The sequence below is a fragment of the Orussus abietinus genome, unplaced genomic scaffold (assembly GCF_000612105.2).
Source record: "Orussus abietinus isolate OABI.00-Male unplaced genomic scaffold, Oabi_2.0 scaffold47, whole genome shotgun sequence".
NCBI classification, from domain to species: Eukaryota; Metazoa; Arthropoda; class Insecta; order Hymenoptera; family Orussidae; genus Orussus; species Orussus abietinus.
Genome location: NW_019396019.1, coordinates 204,633 through 220,383, shown reverse-complemented (window position 1 = coordinate 220,383; position 15,751 = coordinate 204,633). Strand labels below are relative to the sequence as shown.

General features: G+C 52.6%; 1 protein-coding gene across 1 annotated transcript in view; it reads right to left on the bottom strand.

Annotated features, from left to right (window-relative positions):
• Window positions 1–7,477, bottom strand: part of LOC105695333 (4-coumarate--CoA ligase 1) — a 41,172-nt gene extending 33,695 nt beyond the window's left edge. Inside the window, exons 1-2 of the mRNA XM_012416824.2 lie at window positions 7,304–7,477; window positions 3,635–3,852 (exon numbers count right to left, since the gene is read on the bottom strand). The gene's annotated coding sequence lies outside the window, so the exon portion shown is untranslated. The remainder of the gene's footprint in view (window positions 1–3,634; window positions 3,853–7,303) is intronic.
• Window positions 7,478–15,751: the final 8,274 nt, after the last annotated feature.

The following is a 15,751-nucleotide window of genomic DNA, read 5'->3' as shown; positions in this document are numbered from 1 at the left end:
AATATGTGCAAGGTATTTTTCCTCCCGCAATAATATAAATTGTAGCAGTTTCCGCCCCGTTCCGGAACCGCGGGAGCAGGAGGTGCCAGAGACCCCCCGCGTACCTGGCGAGGTGCGCGCTCGAGGATCCCTTCTTCGGGACGGGTCCATTTTCTCCGTACACCGGCACCTTCGCGTCGAGGTGACGTCGGCGAGGGGTGCATCCGGACGAAGAGGAGAGGAACGCCTTTGAAAATTATCCCGGAAATTCCCCGCCGTCCCGATCACCGCCGATGGCCAGTTAGCGCGGGCGCGATCGCGATTTAAAGAGACGACCGACGAAGTGGTCCACTTGTACGAGATTAAAGATACGTCCGTGATGGGATCGAAAGAAGGAAGCAAGACGAAAAAACGGATTGAGACGAGCTCATGGGAAGGGTGAACTCGTGGTCGGGTGAAGTAACTCGCTCGAAGAGGATCGCTCGCGCAAACTCGAGGCTCGTTGGCTCGTAGAGGGAGGATTACCCTTTCCTTATCTGCACCTACTCAGGAAATTAAAAAGAAATAAGAGTAATCAAAGAGAAGAAATAGAAGGGGCCGGGGAGGAAGCGGAAAAGAAAAGTCGCTAATCCTGACACTCGGAATTGCGAGTCACGGAATCGCGTGATACCGAGAAGGGTGGAGAGATCCGAGTGGACCGAGTGCCTCCCTTCCCGGGGGTTGGGGAAGGATGGAGCGAGCGGGAGTGCCTGGAGTAAGGAGAGAAAGAGAGAGGTAGCCGGCTACCTACGATCCTCGACACGTGTCTAGCTACTGTTTGTAGTTCCATTGTCAAAGGACGAAACGCAGAGCGAAGCCGTGCAAAGCGTACACAATGTTTGCCAGCCGGATATATTGCTCCCCTCTTCCCTGGCCGTGTCGATCACAAACTCGCTGCCACAATTTCGGTGGGTCAGAAAATTGCACAGCTGGAATACGGATTTAAAGCCAGGCGGGCCCAAATTGCTTGGTTTTCTGCCCTCTGCATCGCCCAGCAATTTACGCATGGTGCAGTCCACCCTGTACATTTTAACGACCACTGGAAAAATCCGATAAATCGCGCGAACTGTACTTCTTCCGCCCTTTATGGCTTTCCCATTACATCGAAACCGTCATGAAATTAAAAGACAAATTAATTCCGGGAGAGTCGAGCCGCATTCGAGAGTACGTAAAATCGAGTGACTCCCGTTTGGAGGATTTTTCTGACAAATGCATCGACGGGATTTTTTCTTTCCTCCGAGCTGTACAAAAAGAGCGAACAATTTTTCAGCCGGAGCTGCAATTTTGGAGCGAGCTGCACGTCCGGACGTCAACCCGCGGATTTTCGAGAGATCCTGTGCCGAAGGACAAACGTACGCGTCTTTCAATGATATCCAGGGCGCCTTTATTCGCGATCCACCACCGGCGAGGATCACGCTCTTCATCCCTTCGGGTAAGCGAATGTCACGCAAACCGCGAGGGATCGGGACACGAGGAGATCTTGATATGAGGATACGCGAGGGATGGCGAGGGTTCAACCCCTTGCATCCGTGCAGTTATGCATCGGACTCGGATCGCGGCCCCTGGGGAACATTTCAGCACTTTGCCCCCGAATCGCTCGGACAGGACTACATAAAGGGCTCGTTCACAAATATATAAAACAGTCCTCCCCAGGTCTCTCGAACGGCATTTCTCCCCCAGCACGACATGTGGCAAATTTTGCGGAAAACATTAATCAGAGGACCCTTTGTCATAATCATCGCAAAAAAAATAATTAAATAAGGAGGCAGGATTACCGATTCGTTTTCACGATTTGGTTTTTTACTCCAGATAAAGATTGTTGTTCATCCTTCGAGATGTTCCCCGCGAAGGGGAAGTCCAAAGGGACGAGGGTCGTCACAGAAAGAATGGCATTTGCATCAAAATTGTCCTTCCCGACCGGAGGAATTGCACCGGGACGAAAACGTCTGTCGGTGCGCGAGCCTGGCATTGTCGAGGAGGACCTCCAGGGAAATTTCTGTATCCTTCGTTCCCAGGAAGGAACCCGAATCGAGGCCTGCTTCGTCCTTATTGAAAGCGTATCCGCGGAGAGGATGGAAGTGCATCGGCGAGGTCGTTTAGAGGAAACTGATCGATTCCGGACCGATTCAAGGAGGATTTAGAACCGATCCAGGCCCAGTTTGCGAGATGAGGTTCCATTCGTCCTTCGAGAGAGCGTCAGAACCGATATTTAAGGTCCCCGGCGGCCTTTTCGTACAGTTGCGTGAAACGCCGCCCTGGGCGATCGCGATTGCGTCCGGATGTAGGTAAGTACATAGACGTAAAACTATTCAAGGGCCATTCCTCGAAACTCAGTTAACTACTTTTAGAAGTTTCAATGGCCCCTCGTGCCCGGCCCCCGACCCGCGCCCCACCCGAGGAAGTAATCTTCCGGCCGTTCTGCGATTCCACCCAATAAACTTCTCACCCCAGTTTTGAATTCGGAGGGATTGCTCGGGACGAAGGGACCTCTCGCCGAGGTGACAACGGCATCGAGTCCGTAATCTAGGGCTCTCGTTCATTTTAAAACTCTACAACGTCCAGGAAAATATTGCTAAAGAATTTTTTTCATTCGTTTAAAAAGTGGGGACTCGTTGAAAACCGAAACTAGCTTGCAGATGGCACAGACGACCCGACCGGATCGGGTAATGCGATCAGCGATCCGTTGCTACAGCTGGGATTTCCATGAAGACCCGTGGAACGAGCACCAGCTGATTTTGAACGTTAATTAAAAACAGCTTCGATTTTGTTTTCCGTGTCCGAAGAAATTTCTAAGCGATATTCAGGACTCGTGCGGAACATTATCCGAGTCATCGGAAATTAATCGATTTCACGCGGGGTATGAAATTATTCGAAATATCACCGATCGGTGCGTTCGGAATCCGAGGAGTCGTTCGTAATCTATCACGGATGGGAGCAGACCCGAATAAACAATCGGTCCCTGCCGATTGTCCCGCGAACGCGGCTCGGTCCGCATCCGGCACAAAGGTAAGTTTCCAATCGATACCCCTTATCGGCCCGTTTGCTTCGGAGACCTCGGGAGCAGCGCGGGGCGGGGGGGGCGCGTTATGTCTACTATCGCGGTGACATATTTATGCTAGACCGAACGAATGCCAAAGTAACGCCGGAAGTGAGAAGCCTCCGATAGAGCCGAGGGAAAAGTCCTTCGCGCATCCTAGGGAGAGACGCCTCGAATGCTCGAAAAATATTCAACCGCTCGTCGTCGATTATTTTTCGTTTTCATATGAATGCGTTTGGACCGGCAGCCCGGTCACGATTTCGAGAGTGCCGAAAGAAGCGGAGGGATCGCCCGGGAACCTCCGGAGGGGAGTCCCCTGGGAGCGATTCCTTCGGGGGAGATCGGTGCCGGGCGTCGGGTGTGCGGACACTCGGATTCCGGGAGAACATCCGAAGTTGGCGGATTCTGCCGGCGCGGCGTAAGACGCGGAGCGAGTCGCGGGTTCGGTGCGGTGCGGATGCGGCGCGGGTGCGAAGCGGCAACGGGAGTCGAGGGATGACAGGAGTTTCCGCGTCGGCCGCGGCCGCAACTTCTCCCTCGGGGCACGCGGCGGTATTCCGATAGTAATATTAAACTTACCCCCGATGCTGATGCCGCCGGCAACCAGGAATTCTCCGACTCGCTCTTCCATCCGCTTCGTCAATAAGCCGGTGCCCGTCCGAAGTGCGGGAGGAACGACCAACAACTAACTGGGAGGACGCATTATTAAAGGTCGGAGGTGCCACCCGAGACGTCTCGCTCCGAGAGAGGGAAATCGAAAGGAGCAGCCCTCGAATGTGGGGGCCCACCCTGTGGCTCTGAAATAAAAAAAAGGACGAAGATGAAAAAAGACACCTAAGCGGATAAAAAGAGACTCGGTGGTGGGAAACGCTCGAAGGAACTTTCATTTCTTCGAGAAGAGTTGTATCTCTTTCCTTCATTTTATTAACCTCGGGAAGGAGATTTTTTCGAGCGGAGGTAAACTCGCCGAGAGGGGTGAAACTACCCCGAAAGGAACGGTCGATGGGTCGCTGAATCCATTTGTTCCGCCATTGAATTCATAACTATTTATCGGAGACGGAGATCGAGCTACCTGGCGGAATGTAAATTTGCGCGCATTCGATTATTGTTCATTACGCCGGCTCGGTCGGGAAGGATTTCCGAGAGCTCTCGATTTCGATCGCCCCCGAGACCCGAGTAAGGTTTTTTCGTTTCCTTTTTGCCCCCGATATAGGTTTCTCCGGCGAAGGAGCTCGAGTTTCGTCGGCTGATAGAGCCGAGAAGGAATCTGATTGTAAAGAACACCTAACACCTCCATTTTTCCGGGGCGCCGCCCTCCTGCCCACCGCACACGCTCCGTCGCCCAAACCCTATTTCTCTCTTTTATTATTTCTTTCTGAAAGAAATATCGCGACTATTTCAATTTTCGCTGATATCGGCGAGCGATAGACGAGGGACGCCCCGGGGCAGCGGAGCTATCCTTTATTTTATCCGATGCCTCCCCGGGCGTGCATTCTTAGCTACCCTCTGTATCGCGGGTGATATCTCGAACCCGCGCCTGTATACGTCCGCGTGTACGTACACGAGTATCCGTACACGCGGATGGCCAACTATATGTATTTATGTATCCGCGTGGAGTCGTGTGGCACGTAAGCGCGAATCCGTGCAGCCGGGGGGCGACGTGTGCACCCCTTCGGGCACCCCCGCGTGCATACGAGCAGACTCTCGGATGCGCTTTACTGCACCGGAGCCGATCGCTTCCCTCGGGCGCTTTCTCCCTTTTCTTCGATTTATTAGGAATACTGGCGAGATGGAGGCACCGCGGATTCGCGGAGCACTTTGACCGACGCGAGTGTCTCCCTTCCTGAGACGGAATCCCATCTGCCCTTCGAAAGGCGGAAGAAGTGACTTCGTTAAGCGGAAAATTTCCTTCCGAGTTCCGTGGACGACGCACGAGCCCTCGATCGGTACCGTGGCACCTTTTTCTCATTTTCTAATTAAGCCTCCTGCTCGTTGACGACCAAGCGCGACCGGAAGAAAGCTCGCGAAAAATCTCATTACCGGGGTATTATCGTTACTTTGTTTCCGAATTGGTCGAGTCGTAGTACCGCGCCAGTGATACCACATCGTAGAGATGTTCCTCCACATCCTATTATTATAATTTTAAGAGCGGTAGGTCTAACGACCCAACATTGTCCCATTCCGGCACGGTAATACCGCTCCTTTCATTCCAGGCCGGGAAAGAGGACCGAAATGGCTTCCCCGCTAAAATTGTTTCCACCGAAAAGGTGCCATCCCGACGGCTAGGAGTGTCCTTTGCAAACATAGGTATGGTCCAACTTCGAAACAAGTACGATTCGCCTTCCCTTCCGATGCGACACCTTAATATCGAACCTGCGATTCCGAAGGGAATTTTCCGCGAGTTGGCTTTTCTCGTGATGACGGCCGACCGAATGACGGAACATTTCCTTGCAAAAAGTTCCCCAATTTTTTTTTTGTATTTCAAATCGAAAGTTCCCCGTATATTTAAAAATATAATCGCTTGATTAAATTTCCGGCGGCATCGTATAATAACGTTGGAGGGAATCCGCAAATTTTATAGAATTTTATGTCAAGAGTGGTAGTATGATTTATTAGTTATATTATGGTTATTTTAATGTTTAATGGTCGCGCGATTTTACCCGGAATTTGGTAACGCAGTTTCACGCGTCACGTTTCGGTGATATTTATCGCTCGTTACCGAAGAGTCGTTTTCACGAATTTTTATATTCGACCTAGAGGTCGAAACAATTTTTCCACGATCCTCCGTTCGCCATCGATGAAACTTCCATCGCGAAGGAGAAAATACCGGGCTGGATGTTGCGTCTTGAGCTGACCTTTTCGGTTTGTCAACACCACATGGAGAAGTAGGAATAAATAGCTCGTGGCTACACAGGAGGTTTAAATAAATCTTCATATCTTCGGATCTGACCATTTATATAGTAAGTGACAAAGTTCACGATTCCTTGATTGTTCGCAATTTTTTATAAATATAAATTTTGGCCGTACCAAAGGCTTGACAAAAATGAAGATGAATATCCACCAGGAATTCGTAGATGAATCGAATGGCTCGGACGCTTCATCGTAGCTACGTACAATACATTTTCTTAAGACGGCATTTCTCCCTAAACAGCTGCGCAACTTCGCAATTTTTGATCGCGTCAGCGAGCCCAGCTCCGAAATAAGAACAATTCGCTTATTCTCTCGATACCTTATTATCGAACGTGCAATCCGAGGACTACTTTTTCCCGAGAATGGCTTTTCCCCGCGGATGGTGACGGTTCTCTCGGCTCCGGACCCCCCGTGACCCGGAAGTATCGCGCCGAGAGAAAAGAACCAGACAACTCTGAAAGTCGCTCTCGTCGCGATATTCATCTTCTTTCAAAAAGTTTCGAGTTGAAGGCGCTCAAGTAAAAAAAAGGGCCCTCAGCCTGTCACCACCCGATTGTACTAACTGCCGCGATTAAAATTATCGATTGACTTGCTGTTTCGTCAGAAAATTCGCAGTCTCGATAAACGCGTTTCTACTCCCGGCGCCCGGCCGGAACATCATTTTTATTCCTACGATTTAAGTGCAATTAAAGTTTCAAGAATTTCTAAGGCTAGGGATAAGGTGTCACGCTTTAAGAGGGGCTCAGCAGGAAGCGTTTTACAGGGTGTGGACTCGGGATCCGGAAGCATCTCTTTGAAAGAGGAAACCCGACTCCCCTGAAAGTCGCTTTTTCGTGACATTCATCACCTTACCCTCGTATCAATATCGGAGTACATACCGACACGTCCCTCGATACTATTTTCGTCCCTCTGGACACCTTTTGGCCGTTTTCTGTCTCGGGACCACTGACATGGATCGTGGAAAAAAGAAAAATGACTTTTCGGTGATCGAATGCGAAGTGCTGATGAAAATGTTACTTTCTGTCGGTTTTCGGTATAGAGTACAGGGGTATAGGGTATGCGACTATTTTTATCCATCCGAGACCTTTCGTTGTTCTCCTTCTGTGGCGGTAACGCGGGAAGACTAATGTTCCATCGATTGATATTTACGAACACGGTTCTTGATTTAGCCACGACACGAGCAAATCATCGATCTCCCGAGGGAGGGACGAAGTCGATTCTTCAATTTTCGAGCACGGGCAAAACGGAGATTTTCCGTCGACGTAATTGGTAGAAAATTTTCAATGATTTAATAAATTCTTAAATATCTTTTCGAGAGGTCAAGACGTTTCCGCTTACCCGTTAAAAACGTCACCGGCAATCGTCCTCGCGCCCCAGGAAAAAGCTTCCGAATCCCGCTGAACTCTTTTTAAGCCCGTGTATTGACACGAACCCGCGAGTCATTCGATCCGGAGGAATTAATCCCAACTTTTTAATTAACAGCCAAGTTAAGACTTCGTTCCGGAAACCCTCTCGGGCCTCATCTTCCAAGATTCCCGAGCGAGTGCAGAAATTCAACGGAATTTTCTCAATCACTACCCGCCACCTACGATACTCTCCCCGTTATTCTTCTCGCGCCCATTCGATCAACGACCTCGATCGAACCCCTCTTAACCTACACGCGTAAGCTCTCCGACGTCGAGCAGAGTAAACAAAACGTTTATTCTCAAAATGTAACAAGCGTCGTCTTTCCGTGCTCTCGGCTCTGTTGACGTCTGCCAGGCTCGCCGCTTCTTGATCGACTGCAGGATTAAATAGCGTCGCGTAATATACGTGGTTTTCAAGGTGTACATTACCACGTATAATTTGTCTACGGTCTCCTACTGATCAACGGTCACTCATCGACCTGCCGAAGTGGCCGGATCGCGGTTCGGTTCGGTCGGGCAAGTCCTAACACGTTCGGCTCGGTTCGGCTCGACTCGGCTTGGCTCGGATCGGATCGGTTCGGGTTCGGCCTCGCATCCGCGGGCGGTCGCTGCGCTCGGAGTGGGGGGCGGCGGCGTCGGCGGCGGCGGCTCGAGTAGAGGAGGGGAGAGGCCGCGAGAACGTGAGAGGGTAGTGATTGTGCTACAGTCGCACCGCGACACCCCCACGAGTGAAACCGCGCGCGCCAACGTGCCCCGAGCCACCCAAGCGCCGAACAGTGCTATGCTTTTAAGGCTGCACCAGCTGTCGACTTGAAACGGCGCGGCACCCCTCGACGCCCACCCCCGCCGAGTCACCGGTCGCCCCTTCCGACGGAGACGGACGCCACCCGCGGGGGGCCAAAGGGGTTCCGACTGCCGAAGGAAAAGGCCGAGCAATAATCCGGTAAGTCGTGCAAACTCCTTGGAAACTGCTCCTACTGGCGTTCGCGGCTGCCGATTATTCGTCGATTGCACGGAGGACCCCGCTCGGACGGGCGGAGAGGAAGTGCCGACACCAGGTAAACGGTGGAGAGGAGCCTTCCTCGAGAAATTTGCCCTCGGACTTTTTTCGAGGAACCGCACCGGTTTGGCCGACGTACCGCGCGGGCAAGCGGACGGAAATCGAATGGCCGATTTTGGTAATCCATCGGCCGAGGTGGGTGAAAATTGTATTTCCTCGCTCGGTCCGCTCCTCTCGCCGCGCCGATTTGTCGGGGTGAATTAATTGGGCAAGTGGCTGGAAGCGGAGTAACAAGTTTTGTTTTTGTTTATCGACGGGTCCCCCAGGGATTTCTCCTCGATTTTCCGCGATTTTCCATGATTTTCCGCGGTCTCGCTTTACGCTGAACCCGCGGAATGGTCGCTGCATAAAAAGGGCAAAATTGGGCATTAAGTGTTTTCGTTGTATTCGCGGCCGATGCTTCGAAATCCCCGCTGGAATTCATTGAAATCCCCTGCTCCCTCCCTATTAATTGTCGCGCTGAAATCGATTCGTTGGAACTTTGTAATTGAATAAATGGTCGAGTAATGTAGCGATATGATTCCACTTTACGACCCCGAATTGGTCCATAACCCGCTTAAGTGAGACGCGCGAATCTCCCTCGGGATTCTTGCCGTTGTCCCGCTCCCGGGTCGACATATCAAAATTTATTTTATTGATAAAATGATTAAAACTCTTTTCGGTGCTTCCCGCGGTCCGCCGTGATTTATGGAAACGCATTAATCGCTAATTAAATGGAACCGTTGCGAGCGTTTGATATTTTTTATCGCGTTATCCCGTAGCTCCTAACAACCCCCCGAGATGCGCCATGGCTATTCTTACGTTTCTCCCTTTTTCTTCGAGACCGATGTAAACCGTTCCGAGTTGACAAGGGTAGATAAAGTTGGACTCTGAAGCGACATCGCTCCAAATCTTAAACTCGTTACGCGAAACGTAATACCGTAAATCAGAACCCCTTGACAGTTTTATGAAAGGTCCCGTAAAAGGTTTGAACAAATCCTGGGCGGCAAATAGAATTTGATGAACGCATTTAGCCGAGGGTGCGCTCATCCGAACCTTCTCCAAGCCTTTTACTCCTATTTCGGCAAAATGACGCCGACTCGGCCCCGTGTCGATCCGGTCCGCGCGTTTCCCCCGCACATGGCCGAGAGAGTCTCGGGTGGGTCCCCGTTTTCTCCGATATCGAGCAACTACCCTCTCGCGGTCCTTTCCGAAACTCGTAACGGAACGCCCGAGCGTCTCGATGATTTTTTTCGAGTCGAAAAATATTTGGTCGATTCGTCGCGACCCCACGGTTAGGGACGAGCGCAACCCCTAGGTCTGTCTCTCTGCTACCTGGAGCCCTGCCAGGGAACGTTCGGGGTCGTCGCGGAAGGACCTGTTGATGAGACCGCTTTTTCGCCGGCCGCCCTCCGTCTCCCCTGGAGCCGACGTCGCGTTGCCGAAAAGTCCCCTTCAACCCCTTCAGCCGGTCCGACCCTTTCCGGCCGCGGACACTTGTCGCTGCTCTTCTCCGGAGCGACTCCGTCGGGCCTTTTGCCCCTGCACCGGCACCGACTTTTTTTTTTTTTTTTAAACAATGTAAGCTTCATTTATTTACATTATTACCATCGAAAAGAACCGGGACCGGCACCGGTTTCCCTGGTCCGGGGTAAACGGCCTTAGGCGGAGGTGCGTCCCGGGGACTCCGAGGGGGAGTCCAAAGGTGGGCAACGATTCCGACTTTTTGGCCCACGACTTTCCCGCGGCCGGGGGTTCCCCGCGATAAAGGTTGACCCCCTGTCCGCCGTAACGTCGGAATTTACGCGCTCGCATTACGCACCGCGATCCCCGACCGAATGACACCCTCGGAAAAGGTCGGTCATAAACCGCAGGGGCCTCGGGGTCGCACGCGGCAAAGTTTGCGGATCCGGTCGGAGTTTTTCAATGGCCGATCGTTAAGGCCACGCTCCGCGGGGGCGCGGAAAGGGCCGGAAAGGTATCGAGGGTGAGAGTGACGCGGGGGAGGATTTATCGGCGGCCCTTTTGCGGTTTTTGCGGTGGGCTTCGGCTCCGCATATTGCTCTCCTTCGACCGATCGAGCCGCGAGCCGAGGCCGGCGGAATTTCGAAACGCAACATTTAATATCCGCCGACGTGCCGAGCCCCGCGGAATTATGAGTAATCCGCGGCGGGCACCGCGCGGAAACTTTGGCCGGAACCGCGCCCTGCGGCCCCTTCCGGCCCCCTTCGGCCCCTCGGCCGCCGGCCACGGAGGTAAAATTGCCCCCCGTAATTGTTCCGGGAGTTTGGCAGGTTTTTAACTCGTGGGGTGGCGAGCCGCCCGTTGTCTGTCGCCCCCTGAGACCACCCCCGGAAGTTTTTGCGCCCGTCGGCCCCCCCCCGTAAGTCCCCGGCACGATTTCGTCCCCACGCCCTGGAATCGTGACGCGACAAAATAGCGGGAAGGAAGATCCAATTTCTTGGCCAAATTTGTGTAGTCTTGCAGCCTTCTTTGGGGGTAGGGGTCATAGTTCGGGGGCGATTGTCCGAAAGGGGGCAAGAAGAACAAAACCTTGGTTCACGCCTATCGTCGTTTACGTTCGGGATGCCGAGCCACAGTGGCAATTAAGAACATTCCCTGCCCTCCTCGGTATAATTCCAATTTAATGCGAAGGAATTATTATTCGAACTTGAGTTTCCGCGAGACGGGGAGGGAGAAGAAAAAGAAAAGGACTCTCGAATTTACCGAAGCTCGCGGCGAGGGGTGAATAACGCTTTGGACTAATCGAAGCAATCGGGCGTTTTGACAAACGCTACTTTAAGAAACGAGCGCAGAAATTACCCTCTTCGAAGGGAAAGAAAAACCCCGAGAAAACGGACGAAAAGCTACTCGGCGAAAATTGTTTCCGCGATTTTGCCGCTCGAATTATCGATATTCCCCCTGGAAATTTATCGGCATTGGCCACATCCTTTTCGCTGCACATAAATTTACATACGTCACGCGTTCCTCGTCTCCCGCGCTAATGCAATGTACTTGCTTTACCGAAGTCGAGCTTACCAGATTTTTCACTTTTTCCTCTCGGCTTTTTCCCTTTTTCATAAAAGCCACGATTAACGGACACGTCGGATCCTCCTTTCCCGTTGGATCCAATTACCCCGCTCCGCGATATCGAGAACGCGATTAAATGGCCAAATAGAGGGTTAAATCGGCGGATTTTACATCGCGGGCAAATTGGCGACCGGAAGAGGAGACGCTAACGATCCCGAAGAAAGGAAAAAGCGATTCGATCGAGTTTAACTCTTTTACGACGGGGCCGCGTGTCCTCCTCGACCGCTCTTGCGCGCCTTTCGTTGGACGAATGCCAATGAATACTTAAACGAAGAATACCTGTTGATAATCGCGCCCGGCGATACCGACAATCCTTCCACAACTTTCCTCGGAATATCATTTTCTTTCTTATCGCGTTAACCCTCGAGGCACCTTATAAAAAATCAGAAAATTAATTTACCCTCGCAACCTGTCGGTTTTCTTATCGATTTTTGATTTCGCTCGGTACGAGGCTTTAAAAAAAAATATTTAAAAAGTTACTCTCGAGGGGTCGCTTCCTCCTGTACTTTTGGTCGTCCTTCAACGAGAGAGGCCCCTCCTTTAAATACGCGAGTCGAGAACGGGAAACGGAGAGCGACGAAGCCGCTTCAAAGGGTCATCGATCCATTCGGTTCGGCACGGTTTTTGCGAACGCCCCGCAAAACGCATTTATGAAAAGCCGCGGTTTCGTTTGAGGCAGAATTTGCATGGCGCCTTTAATCGACGCCTACCGCAAACTCATCAAACGTCGATTTGTTGTACCCGGGGAGACCCCGATAACGCCGGGCTATCGTTTAAAGGGGAGTAGGCGGTATTTGAAATTTCGTCGAAACATATATATATATATATATATACGCATCCGTATAGGCACGCAAATACATATACATATCGCCGCCCGGCAAAATCCGCGGCCTCAGCGTCGCGGCGGTTTTTCGCGGATTCCCGGCGGACTTTATGAACAAAAACCTGGACAAACGGCAGATGTTACGCGCTTTTTACGCGCGCTGGCCGCCGGGATGCATTACCAGGGAATTTCATTCAAAATGGCGTTACGAGACGCGGCCGATTCGGAAGCTCGAATCATTAAATTCGGATTTCACGTGACCCGCGGACGTGCGCGGCCCCGGAGAGTTTCCCGAACGAGAGCGATTAACGATTAGCGATACGTCGTCTGGTTTCGCGCGTTCGAATTCCCGGGAAAATTAATTATTCCGTAAATATCTTGAAATTTCATCTCGTCGTATTTACGCCCGCGGGATCTCGGGTCGATGTGACATGGATTCCGATGCGGAAGGGACGCGCGTCGCCTCGATTGGCTGTCGGTGCATCGGCGATCGATCGGAAGCGATCGATTCGACGGACTCGACCGGGACACCCCACGTAATATCCGTCATGACGATACCTCGCCGCGAGACGCATCTCGGCTGCGCGTTTAACGTCGATTCGCCGCCTAGGAAGGAAAACAATAAGAATGCACAAAGTGCGGGGTAGAGAGTGCTGGAGCGCATGAATAAAAGATCGCAGGGGGAGGGGTAACAAAATTCCCCCGACCTCTTTTTCCCACTCGCGATCCAGATACATAGGCACGGACGTATACATGCGCTTGTAACTATATATCGATGCATCTTTACGCGTATATCCATGACTTCCGACTCCGCAGGTGGGGAAGGAAAAAAGGAACCATCGAATGTCGCGCATCCAGATTTTCGAAGAGCTCCCCTCCTCCCCGCGATTCGTTCCCGAGGCTTTGCAAACCCCGTTGCCGGGGTTTCAAAATCGGCGTGCCGTTTACCGAGTATGTGCGCCCGCACGTACGTGCATAAACATACGGCGCGTACGGCATGTGCCCCTCCGCATATTGGCAATTGCTCCGTATGCATTCCGCCGAAGACCAGAAAATACGCTCGCACCTCCCGGCGCGATATACCCCCTGTTTCCTCCCGATTTCGACCCCGGAGGAGGGCGGTTTCCATAAAACATGGGCCGTCCTTGTGTTTCATGAAAGCATCTTCGGGGACAAGAAAGTCTACTCCGTGGCGCCCTCTCGTTAACGGCCGCGTCAAGCGATCGGTTTTCGGGGGCTACTCCCGAGATTCGCAGGGGGAGGGGTAATTCGTTAATGGGTCGTGTGTGCGCGAACCTTCCTCGCCCCGTCGTACAGGTCTTATGTAAAGTGGGCAAAGTTTGATCGATAAAGTTGAAAAGCTCGGAACCGGGAAAGAGTTGCAAGAGGTGAAGGGAGAGGCACGGCGCTAAAGCAGCGTAAGGGCGCGCATCAAGTTTATCCGCCCAACGAATCTTTGCCTCCCCCCACCCCCGGGGGACCCCCCGAAGGGAGGCGTCGCACGCACGTGACAATGGATAACTCGGGACAACTTTAATGCACCCCTTGGATTCCCTGGAGTCATCGATCAAGCGCGAAGGCGCGATACAAAATTCTCGGAGATTCCGAAATACGGCCTCAATTTTTCTGAATTTATTTGTCCTCCACCCTAGCTCGATATATTTCGTCCAATTTCGTGCACCGAAATGCACCCCCGCGGCACGTTATTAGGGTCGTTTCGACACACTTTCGCGGCTCGGGGGATGAATTTACGGGAAAAAGGATCCGCATCCGCGTCCCTTGGCGCCGGAACTCGACACGGCCGAGAAAGAATGCGCATGGCGAGGTATCTCCCAGCAATCAGGGGTGCATTAAAAGCACATCGCGCACGCGAAATACCCGGGAGCCATTACGAACCCCCTCGAAGCGAAAGTCTCGCGCGCGCGATGGAAGCCGCCCGCGGTAAGCGTTTCCCGCGGAAGTGCAATCGCGAGGGGAGGATTCGCGACCACGTGGAAGCTTTGGGGTGGTTTTCCGAAGGTCTCCCGAAGGGGGCCGCGATCGTCGCGATCGTCGCGATCGTCGCGATCGGGAGCGGGGGGGCTTGGATGGACCTCCGAAAGGACGCCCGATGTACGCTTTTAGCACCGTAACTCTCGTCGCGTATTCCTGCCTTCCGCGATTTAGGGGGAGGTTCTCTCCCAAAAGCGAAACTCGAAGCCGTCGATTGACGAGACGAATTCGCGAAAATTAAAGAGGGACGATTTGGGTCCCCTTTCCTTTTTGGACCTCCGAACGCGGGATTGTCGTTCGCAAATGAGAATTCGTCAGGCGTGGATTCGTGAACAATTTGAGAAGGTTTATGCGGACCGGTGGGTGAAAAAAAAGAGGCGGTCCAAAGGACGCGCCGTTATAAATTGTTCCATATGCACTGCATTAGAGTATAACGCGGCCGCTTACCACGCATTGGACGTAACGTCTATATTTATTGCCGATAGGTTTCGGGCAAAATACCAGTGCCGACAAATTTATCGTCGCGCGCACAAAAAGCAATCCTCTTTTTTTTCCCCTTGTCCCTCCCCCGCCGGTTCCGCCAGACCCGCCGACCGAACGCGGCCGTCCGCCCGTCAGTAAATCCGCTGCCAAATTTCTATCGACGACTCGGCGATCGCGATTTTCGCACTTGAACCGGGTCCGGGGGTTGCGGGGGTGGTCCAAGGCTATCGCGAGGCGAGTCACCCCGAGGATGGACGATCCCCCGGGATTTCGCGTTTTAACGTCGATGCCGAACTTCCTCTCCCCGACCGTGGGTCTACGAAATTGCGAAAAAATTGGCAAACAGCATTCGCCGTCTCCCTCGCGTGCAAAATATTTTGCCAGATCCTGTGGGAAACGTTATCCCGCGCTTCTTCCCTGAATTCTCGAAATTATCTACAAGTTTTTCTTTTCGAAGAAAGTCAGGAAAAAAAAATAATGGAAAGACAGAGAGAAACGGAAACCCGAACTTCCTCGGGCCAGATTTTCAAGTTTGGACTCGGGGGTCCGATTTCGCTGGCACTCGCCGAAGACGCGAATCCCGGGGGTGGTTCGGGAGGGACTTCGTACGTGACTCCAGAAGGACGCGAAGGCATCCCTCGGTCACAGCGTCGACAGGGTTTCCGCCGAGGGTTGCGCGTAGCAGCAAAACTCACCCCGCGGAAGCCACTCCGTCCCCGAGACGCGGCCTCCCCGCGGGTTTAAGGGCGGCCGGGCTTATTTGCGCGAGTGCAAAGTTTTCCCCGGCGTGGTTATAATTTCCTAACCGCTCCCTCTCGCGCCCTCCCGTCACCCCGCGGGAGATGAAAGAGAGAGGGCGGATGCTCGTTAAGGGTCGTCCGCGTCCCCCGCGTCCCCGCACCGACCTGCCGACCCGGTGGTTAATATGTCCGCCGAGAAAGAAATGCTAAATT